The sequence below is a fragment of the Pinus tabuliformis genome, chromosome 4_2, assembly GCF_031772625.1.
Source record: "Pinus tabuliformis cultivar Carrire ecotype Pingquan chromosome 4_2, CPIR1, whole genome shotgun sequence".
In the NCBI taxonomy this organism is placed as follows: Eukaryota; Viridiplantae; Streptophyta; class Pinopsida; order Pinales; family Pinaceae; genus Pinus; species Pinus tabuliformis.
Window position 1 is genome coordinate 699,239,250 of NC_142304.1, and position 10,683 is coordinate 699,249,932.

Sequence of the window (10,683 nt, forward strand, 5' to 3'; positions counted from 1 at the left end):
CCCACATGCGAAAAGATGACATTTTTCCTAAATAACAGACGAGACCAAAACACTCCAAAAAGATACATGAAATGAGTCTTGGTGTTTGCAACAACAATGTATAGGACCAAGGAAGGCTCCAAAATTAAGCATAGAACAAAATTTTTTAGGGTGTTGTAGCCACTACAACACTTCCAAGGAGGAGAATGAAAAGAATGTTGAGACAACTAAAAGATTCACTCAGTATGTAAATGAAAAACCACTCAGTGAGTTGAGGACCATAGATGTGGTAGATCAGGTGACTGCAATCATGGAGGTCTCTAAAATGATCTAGAAATAATTTTCTAGAGCTAAGGATGAAGAATGTCTGGAGAAGGTGTTGAAGAATGTAGTTACTTTTGACTCATATTTTAGGTAGAGGGTCCAAGTAGGATTGCCCAACTATTGGGACCTTGTAGGTGGATTAATCCCATGGGAGTAGTACAATCAAATGTTGGTAAAGGCTAAGAGTAGAGTCAATTCCTCCCATGAGAAGATATCCTCCTTAAAGGGAAAGACAGTGGTGAACTATCTAAGGAGAGATTCCCAACTGATAGGGAGGGTGAGGACATTGTTTCATTGTAGGCCAAATTATGTAGGGCTCACAGGTGTTAATATTGCCTATCAAAATTTCTTTCACTCTCCTCTACTGAGTTGAGCACTGCGGTAGAAATGTGACCAATTTTTCAACACTCCTTAACTCTAGATTATCGACCTAACAACTCTACCTACAGAACCTCACCAACAAAGATGAAAATATTTTTTGATCGTGTCAATCATGACATGTTACTATTTTATGTTTTTTGTAAATATTTTATTTCAAGAAATTAACTCTAGTTAGTTAGGATTTTTTCAATACAATTGTGCAAGTAGCACACTCATATCATTTTGTTTTGATGAATCATTGGGAAATAAAGAAGGAATATTTTTGTAAGGGGTACTCATCCTAAGGCCCTATAAAAAACTATTTGTGATACATTTTTATGGGTTCAAAATTTTGTTTCAAGAAGGGATATGGAACTATTAATGGAGAAATGGAAATTGTATGCTCTATCTGAAGATTAATAAATAGTTTTGGTGATTCTTCTTGCATAAGGTTGTAGTATGTACTCTCTTCTATGTTTATCCCATTCATCTGTGTTTTCTTCTTAGATGACATGTAATAGTAGTTATTGGATGTAGTTTTATGAAATCATGGATTCATCTATGTTTAATATTGAACTGAGATGCCTGTGACTAATGAGATATGACATCCTTAATATGCGCTCCATGTAATCTGAAATATCATTCAAATGTTCATTCCTTCATTTCTTACTGAAGTCTGATGCATGGGATTCTATGTTTAGCCCTGTGTATTTGACTTCTCTTCTACATATTCTTCTTTCACACTTGCTACAATGACCAATGAACTATATGATTCTGTAAGTTAGCCACCAAATCTTGATATTTAAGTCTTCTATGAGTCTACTTTGATATAAATGGTAATCTACCCTCTTGAAAGAGATTCTGAATCAATTCTATTAAAAATATGTTCAATGTTGAGTGTAAGTGAACAATTGCAGCAGATCTTACAAACACTCTTTAAGATGTCCTAGAAATTGTCTCTCCTCAACCCGGGGGTTGTCTCTATGAGCTATAACACTCCCACTAGTTCACCTTAAAACTCTAGCTACTCTTAGTCTTCTAGTTATTCCTTTACTTTTGAATCCTATAAACCCCCACCCTCTAACATGGATGGTGTATCCAATGACAACAACGTTAGTCCCACTTCAAGATCCAACAACAAAGGTAATGTCATCACTAATGCTATTAATAATGTTGGTCCCAATTATAGAGTCAATACAAGAGCACCTCTTGAAAACATTGTTACTCAATAATTTCTCCCATTCATGGCTAGCTTAAACTTGGCATATTTGAGCCAACTCATTAATGATCCTCTCATTCATGATCCAACTTGGCCACCTATACCTACCAAACTTCCCTTAGACATTCCTGAGTTTGAAGGGAATTTTGGAGAAGATCTAAATAACCATATATGGTTTGTCCATACACTGTGTTCATCTAAATAAATTACAAAATATTGTCCATCTCTAGTTGTTTCAACACACACTCATTGATGCTACAGTGAAATGGTACGTTGATCAACCCTGTGGCTCTCACCAAGTGATTTTTACCATTATTAACACTTTTCTATCATATTTTCAATTACCTATCTGCTATGATGCTAACATTGAGATATTGACTACTTGTCACCAAACCATTTCCACTCATATTATAGATCACATTAAGGAGTGGTGAAGATGGAGGACCTTATGCAAATTTCCCAAACTTGATGACCATTTCTTTATGGATTGGTATTTTAAGTCCTTACTTCCTCCCATCGCCAATGATGTTTCTTTGAAATTCCCTATAAATGAGGAAGAGGCCATTCAAAAGTCCATGTAGTATGGCCTAATCTATGCCTAGTTGAGATACCTTTACACTATTATCCCTAATTCTCCTCACACTCAACCTAGTGATCCTTCTACATTAGGTGCATCTCATGCCACTGAATGTGTGTTAAGTTCTGTCACATACCATCAACCTTCCCCATATCTACAAGGATACATGGGATATGGTCAACCCCAGGGGGGACCAATACTTCATAGATTTATTCTCCCCAAGATCCTTTGCGTGTTACTTCACAAGGGGAACAAGTACCTCCTATGCATATACCCATCTAAATCAATACGTGCCTAGGTCAATGTGTACTCAACCTCCCTAATAGAAAGTAATTGTGAATATCTATTTATCGTATGTACCATCGAGTGCTCTAGCCCCTCTTGCACTAGCACCCTAGCCTCCCATGCATCAACAAACACCACCTCATTAGGGTTAGGTGTATCCTTAGTAGAACATTTCCAATCCCCCTAATTCGAAGAAAAGTAATATATGGAAAGGAAAGTAGAATTCTCAACCTTAGGGTAACCAAGGGAACCAAGGCCAAAAGCCTAATGCCAACTATGGTGACAATTATAATACCACAACCCAACAACAAGGCAATCAACCCAAGGAGAACAAGGCTCTTCACATGAATAATCCTTGCACATGTTGTGGTACATACAACCATTACACACATGAGTGTCACCTTCTCCTTAAGATGTGAAAGGAATGAGAAAGCAAAGAATTTTCACAAGGACAGAATCAACCTATTCCTACTTCTGCTCCTCCTTGTTCACAACCAGTAGTTCTTCGAAATCCATTCCCTACTCAATGGTACATGTATTGACACCTTTGTTTTGAGTTTTTATGGAAAAAGGAGTCAGGGACGATCATTGGGGTTGTGGAGCTGACAAATGAGAGTGGAACAGGAACTGGAAATGAACCAACATTTGTGGAAAGGTGGCAGAGGGGAGTAGAAGCAACCGAGTAGGGGGAGAAAAAAGACAGCCAAGGATGAAGACAACCGAGTGGAAGACAGGTAGAACTGACAGTTCGAGCACATGGTAGAGGATAAAAAGAGGAAGGAAGGATGAAGAAAGGTTTTTGTTGGTCAATCGAGTGAGCCAAGGATCGTTGGAGCTTTCCTGGGTTAAGGGGAAGTGTGAACAACTCCTTGGTCTTGTCTGAGTCTGTTTATGTTGGCTATTGTATCCATGTTATTGATGATCAGGCCTTGAGCCTCTTTGTATTACTATATGTTATGTAATGTAATGGAAGAGATAGTTTAGACCCACATTATGTTATTATGCTCCTTACTGACTCTTTAAATTTTTGAATGAATGCATTTGTTCATATGTTTTCCTAAGATGGTATGAGTATATCATTGTGATTGGATTAGTGTAAATTATGAATTACTATTTGTGGTATCTTTTGTTGTTATGACTTCCTTGGTGCCTAATTCAAACCTCATCTAAATTCAGTTACGACATGCCTCGGGTGATACTCCTTACCCTCTCTAGGTAAGGTGAAATTACTAGCGTTGCTCTAGACTAAAAAGGAGCCTTGTTGGCCCCTTATGCCCAAACCCAGGGTCTCAACCCCGCTACCATTTTCATGCCAAAAAATGGTTATGTTTTTGTGACCTGAAATAAAAAAGGAGGGTTTGGAATATGGTATCAAGTATTTTTAAGAAGGAAATATGAAACTGGTGTGATAACCAAGTGGATCGGTTCAAATCATAACAAGCTCTACTTCACAACCGAGCCATTACTAAAGTAAGAAACAAAGTTTTATACTTAGAGGCTACAAGTGATCAGTATGAGATATTCTGGTGTAAGTTCCTAGAGGAAGTGTATGACTAGTTGCGGAGACTGCAAGTGAATGGTAGGAAGGGAAGAAAGACACCACCTCGTCATGAATGGACTTAGGCGGATCTCGCAACGCTACACCGTCTAGACATGGATCTAAAAAGGGTAGTAGATTTTTTGGTGGAGACTACACTGGAAGGGTACATGGTTGAGTTCACTACAAAAAGATACCAGTCCTTTTCAAAAGCCAACACCATGTTCCGAGTGGGACTAAGAGGGAAGTTGTTGAAATAAGTGCCTCTATGGATTAAAGTCTTAATGGTGGAAGAAGGCATACTTATATTCCAAGGTTTAAGCATGGCAGCGTAAACCCTTAGTACTGGGGGAGGATCTAAGTGGAGAAATGCTATTGAGTGGGGGATCATGAGGCCATCAAAAGGATGGGCGTAGAAGATTAAAGAAGGCCTAGGGAAGTCAAAGTGCAAAGGAGGGCACAGATAGTGGAGAAGTGGTAGGAAAGGGCCATGTAGGTGATTGGAAGGCAGCCAGAGGCACTACAGCAAGCAGGAGTGATGTTGAGGAGTTTGGAGGGAGAAGACGTAATAAAGGAGAATTTGGAGAAGGGGATAGAGATAGAAAAGACGGTTGGAAGTCCAGAAGGTGATAGTAGCCCTTCCTCACTAGTTGCAGGGGAGGACTCCAAAGGAAATGGTTGTGGTAACCCATAGGAAGACATAGATGATGAGATGTGCTTTGTGATGAGAAGAATGTTTGGGGAAGATAATGCATCCGAGAGAATTAAAGATCCAACTCCCCAAGGCTCAAATAGTGTTCCCCACAACCTTCACCTAGTACTCTACAATATCCATGGTAAATATGTTTCTAAGTTGCTTAAGATGATAAGAGTGCATAGTGAGCATGTCAATTATAAGATTAATACTACTAATAGTAGTGGAAATAGTAGTAATAGTAATATGGAATTACAAGGATCTCAACTACTGGGAACCCAAGGTTTTGTGCTTCTAGCGTGAACGCAGTCTATAATGGCAGGGTCATTCACAAGATACCCAAAATTATCTGGTAGAGGAAATGAAGATGTAGAACAACATTGGTACTTATGTGAGGTTATATGGAGGGCTTGTTAGACACCTGAAAATGTGAATCTTATAGAGTTCCAAACCACTCTTAGGGAGAGAGCCCTATGGTGGTTCATAAAATGGGTGGAGTTACACCAGAACCTGACAATGGATGAGATTAAGAGGAACTTTGTACATGAGTTCAAACTTCCCTAGGTAGATCAAAAAGGGTTGTCGGAGTTATGGGAGATCAAGAAATGAGAGGGAGAAACCACCTCAGAAATAATGCAGAGGTTTAAAGACACAATTGGTAATCTCAACTATACCATAGACCCAAATCACTAGAGAGATTGTTTCATCAAATCCCTACTACCTCTCACCCAGATGCCATTAATGCAATAGAAAATCAAGACACTACATAATGCTCTAGAACAAGAAATCCACATAAAGGCTATGGTGGGGTATCCGCATGAGTATTAGGGGGGATCCACTTCCCATGATCCCTCTATCTTAGGTCTCTAACACTAGATTGCAAGATTAATAGAGAAGTTGAAAGATTTACAGTCGGTCCGCCCAATGAGACTAAACGTGTTGTGTACCAACTGCCTGGTGGAGGGTCATGTTGCAACATAATGCACAAGGTTGAGGGGTGCTATTGTTGCTTCAGGGCCAGTGGGACCATTGGTGGCCCCACCCACAGTAGGAGTCACGATAGTAGGATTTCAAGGCACATTTATGGGTCATAACCAACCTTAGTATTGTGAAGTGTGCAGGGGATATGGACTTCCATGACGCTTATGCTCGATATTACAGAAGTATTCGAATGTCCCGAATAAAAAATAATGTGAGTTTTGTGCATCTACAACCCACCACATGGACCAGTGTTGAGCACTAAATGCTCTAGCAGAACGACTAGACCGTTCAACATTGAAGATCAATGAGATTTATCGTGGTGGGAGAGGAGGAGGGGTAACTATAGGAGGAAGAGTAGGGGGCAGGGGAATTGTTCGCTACTATAAATGTGACTGGGAGGGACATGTCACTCGAGATTGCCCCCTAGCAAGGAGAACCTGATGTTCACAATGCAGGGTCAATGCCCACGCAACGAAGGATTTCCTGGAGCTAATCACAAGATGGGAGGAATAGACCAGGGAGCGGGGGATGAATCTAATCAACATAGAACCCAGGGTTACTGAGATAGACCCACTGTCCAATATAAATATAGTCACCCAAGGTGACAAGAAGACGGGGGCTAACTAGGGTGCCCTGAAACAACCAAAAATCATTCAGATAGCCTCACCAAAGTAGTCATACAACCGTGGGCAACAGAAGCAACACTATTAAGAGCCGAAAAAATTATTTGAAAATCTGACAGATTCTTAGAAAGATAAGACACCTGACCCTCCAAAACCAACTGTTTCCCACCCTATTGAGGAATGGTTCAGACTATTCTTGTAGATTGTTAACAATGATCAGATTCCAAGGGAGTTACTCATAAGCTTGAAAGAAAGCCTACTAGAGGAGGAGACTGGGGAAGGGAATATCACTACAAATTTACCTGAGAAACACACAAGGAGAGTGAGAAGAAATAAGAAGAAAATGAGTAGGGAGTTCCGGATTTATGCATAGGTTGTAGGGTTTCAAATCAAGGATACTATGCTAGATGCTCTAATGTCAACATTCTACCAAGAAATACATGGGAGTCGCTGGGGAAGCCTCAATTGAAGTTCTCACTAATTCAATTGAAGATGGACAAATAATACTGTATACTACCGATTGGGAGAGTGGAGGACATAGAGGTAGATGTGAAAGGGGTGAAAACACAACATATTTTGAAGTGATCGATATTATGGGAGACAAATATCCTTACTCAATGCTACTAGGTATTGATTGGGCCTATGAAAATTACATTGTTATCGATCTAAAAAAAGAGTTGATGATATTTGAAGTAGAAGGAGTATGAGTCATCCAACTGTTGGACCCATACCAGGGACCCAGATTCATAGAACCAGTAGATGACAAAGAAAATCCAGGGATGTTAGACTAGCTCTACCAATTAAGAGTGAGAAAAAGGGAAGATTACATCAACCCAACAATAAAAGGATCAATCAACTAGAGGAGTATCCATAAATCTAAGGTTGTCTTGGACGCTGAATGGGATGCTTGGCAGTAAGGTGAATATGAAGTTGACACCAGACTCTATTTTGCAATATGCCATATCAAATGGATCAGAAGAAAAGTAAGAGACTTTCCCACTTTCAATGGCATAGATTCAATTGATGTATTTCTCAACAAGGTTGATATAACTGTAAGGGAGAGCCATAAAATACCGTTGTTAGACATTGCACTACAAGCAACCCTGACATGCTGGTGGGGGCTCACCGTAACCACCTCCAGGATTGGGAGAGGATCAAGAGGGCCATAAGGGAAATATTCAAGCATGCAAGGCATCACCAGGAAGAGATTACAAAATACAGGGGGAATGCCGATCCTCGACAACACCTAGATAGTTGGAAAGATAGGTGGAGAAGAGAGGGGGTTCCAAACGAACTATGGGTACACATGTTCATTCACACCTTAGGCACATTCCCTTAAGCGTGGTATATACAGGAAGAGGTAAGAAGGAAAATGGGAGATTGGGACGCTCTTACCGAACAACTCATTAGCATTTTTTCATTCAAAGATAGTGACAAACGATTGACTGAGGCTTTGCATGCTATAAAAATGATCCTATTCACATCAAGCCAGTTATGGGAGGGATGCAATGATGAAAGGATTCTATAGTGCTTTTGTGAGTCAGGATACCCAAAAGCCATGACCTATGGGAAAGTTAATGGAGATTCAGAGGAGGATGACCTGGAAGGTTTGAGGCACCTTACATTTCACGAGACTTAAGGCAAGAGGGATATCCAGGAGGGACCTGTAACAGGGGATCCACACTTACTCCTAGTAAATTTTCAAAAGCACAACATTGGCATGAAGGAAAAGCCTAAGATGGCATAAATAGGGGACTACTAGGATGAGCACATGAAAAGATATATTTTTTATCTCTTACCAGAGTACGAGGATTTATTCCCAGCTTCGGTTACAAAATTAAAGGGAATTAAGAGAGACATAGTGGAAATGAAGATTACACTGAAGCCCGACACCAAGCCAATGAAGCACACACCATACAGGTTGAACCCAAGGGTCAAAGAGAAGTGTTATCACAAAAAATGATCATCTAGCCATAATTTACTAGATGGATCAATGTACACCATGTAGGGCCAATATTACCATAGTAAAATTTCTTTGAATATGAAAAATTACTTAATAAACCACATTTGTTAAGTCACTTATAATTAAACCCATGAAGAATAATTAAATAAATCATTATTTATTTAATTATATTCTAGGAATAATTAATTAAACCATTGTTTAATTAATATTCCTTATCACATTTGACCCAATTATGAGAAAGAAATAGATAAATCATTAATTATCTTATTTTTCTCTAGGAATAATTCATTAATCACTAATTAGTTATTATTCCTTGTCAAGTTTGACTAAAACCCTTCGGAATATTTAAATAAACCATTATTTGTTTATTATTCCTTAACCATATTTCTTGAGATGATAAATAAATCATTTATTTATTTATTATTTCTAAATAAAAGTTTAAATAATTTTTCCCTCCAAACCAAATATAATAAAATATTCCAAATGGTTAATTCTAGAATGGGGCTAATAATATTTTATTATTTCTTATTATTCTAGGATAACCTAATATTTTGTTATAAATAGAAGGGTTTTCCGTTCATTCTTCAATTTTGATTATTTTCATTGTTGCACTCACTATTGTAGCTCTGATTATTATCATTGTTGCACACCATCTTCTTTTTTCTTTGAGTTCTCATTGAGCTCAAACATTTTGTTTCCTGAGTTTTACACATTATAGAGGAGAGGGACTCTACAAAAGCTTAATACATTTGAGGATAGCCAAGAACAATCCCATAGAGGGGGACTGGTAACATTATTTGTTCCCTTCACAGGTGTTGTTTAATAAAATATATTCTTTATATATTTGGTTTCCATTGGATTATTGGAGTTACTTGTGCTTATTTTACTATTCCATTTCGTTGTTTAACTATGACTGTGGCATAGATTAGGACTTTGGTAGGTTACTATTTCTATCATTTGTTGCATATATACATTATTCAACAACCATTTTTATTGTTAGGGTTGTTTGTCATCCACAACCTAAAGTAGTTTCTTTTCATACACATTTAAGAAGAATTCTACATAACAAATTCGCGACTCCACTGCGTTTTTAATTTTGATTCAAAAACCTGGGTGACCTTCAGTTTTCAGCTTAGGGTTTTTATTTTTCAGTCTCTTAATGTTGTTTACTAGCTTTCTAACCCTAGATTAGTGAAATTTCTTGGTCATTTTCGTAGGTCACAAGAACCAGCCGCGACAGAGATGAAATTTTTTTCCGAGACTTGCCACCTAAGAACTGAGGAGAAGAAATCGCACGTTTCTACCCCAAAAGTGTGATCTGGAGGTCTAGAGCGCACTTTCTGGCCCAAAACATGCGATATCCCCCTAAACAGGTTAGTACCTGTGATTTTAGGGTTTTTGGGATTTTTTCTGATCTGTTTCTGGGTTTTGCTGAGAGTTGTTTGCTGGGTTGGTTGACCACTGTCTTAGCCCGCTTAGGCATTGATCTACTTTTTTTCGCTCGTCGAAGTAGAATTTAGCCCCTTAGGTATTCTAGTACACTTCCACCTTTATAGGAGGAGTTTGGCTGAGTAAGAAGTCTGAGTTTTTGCAGAAATTTCAGCCATATTTTCTAGATTTGTACCTTCCTATTTCAGATCTTCAAATATAGGTTATTTCCATCCAAAGTTTCATCTTAAACCTTGTTTGGTAATTTGCCTTAGGGTCCCATTATTTTCCCTAGCTTTCACACCCATATCACTATCATTTTGCAACGATTTTCCTCCCTGGTTTTTCATTGTTGTTGCACCACTTTCCAATAGCATAGTGTCATTTGATCCCAGTCACACCGAAACTTAGATCTCTTGGCATTTTTCGTGTGTTTTCAATTCATTTCTTCACTAAATAGCATAGTTTTTGCAAACCCAGTTTGGGTGGGGTTTAGAGAGTTGATTTGTTGTTCATTTTCTATTTTTAATTTCAGTTTATTTCAACAATCTTTTTCTTTTTTCAAACACGATCTGGGCTTAATTAATAAACACACTTACACACACAAGAACACCTTAAGCGAAGGGCACTTTGTTTACACCGCCAAGCCAAGACTTAACTTAATTAATTTATCTCCCCACACAAAGACAAAAACATATTGTTGATCTCCCTCC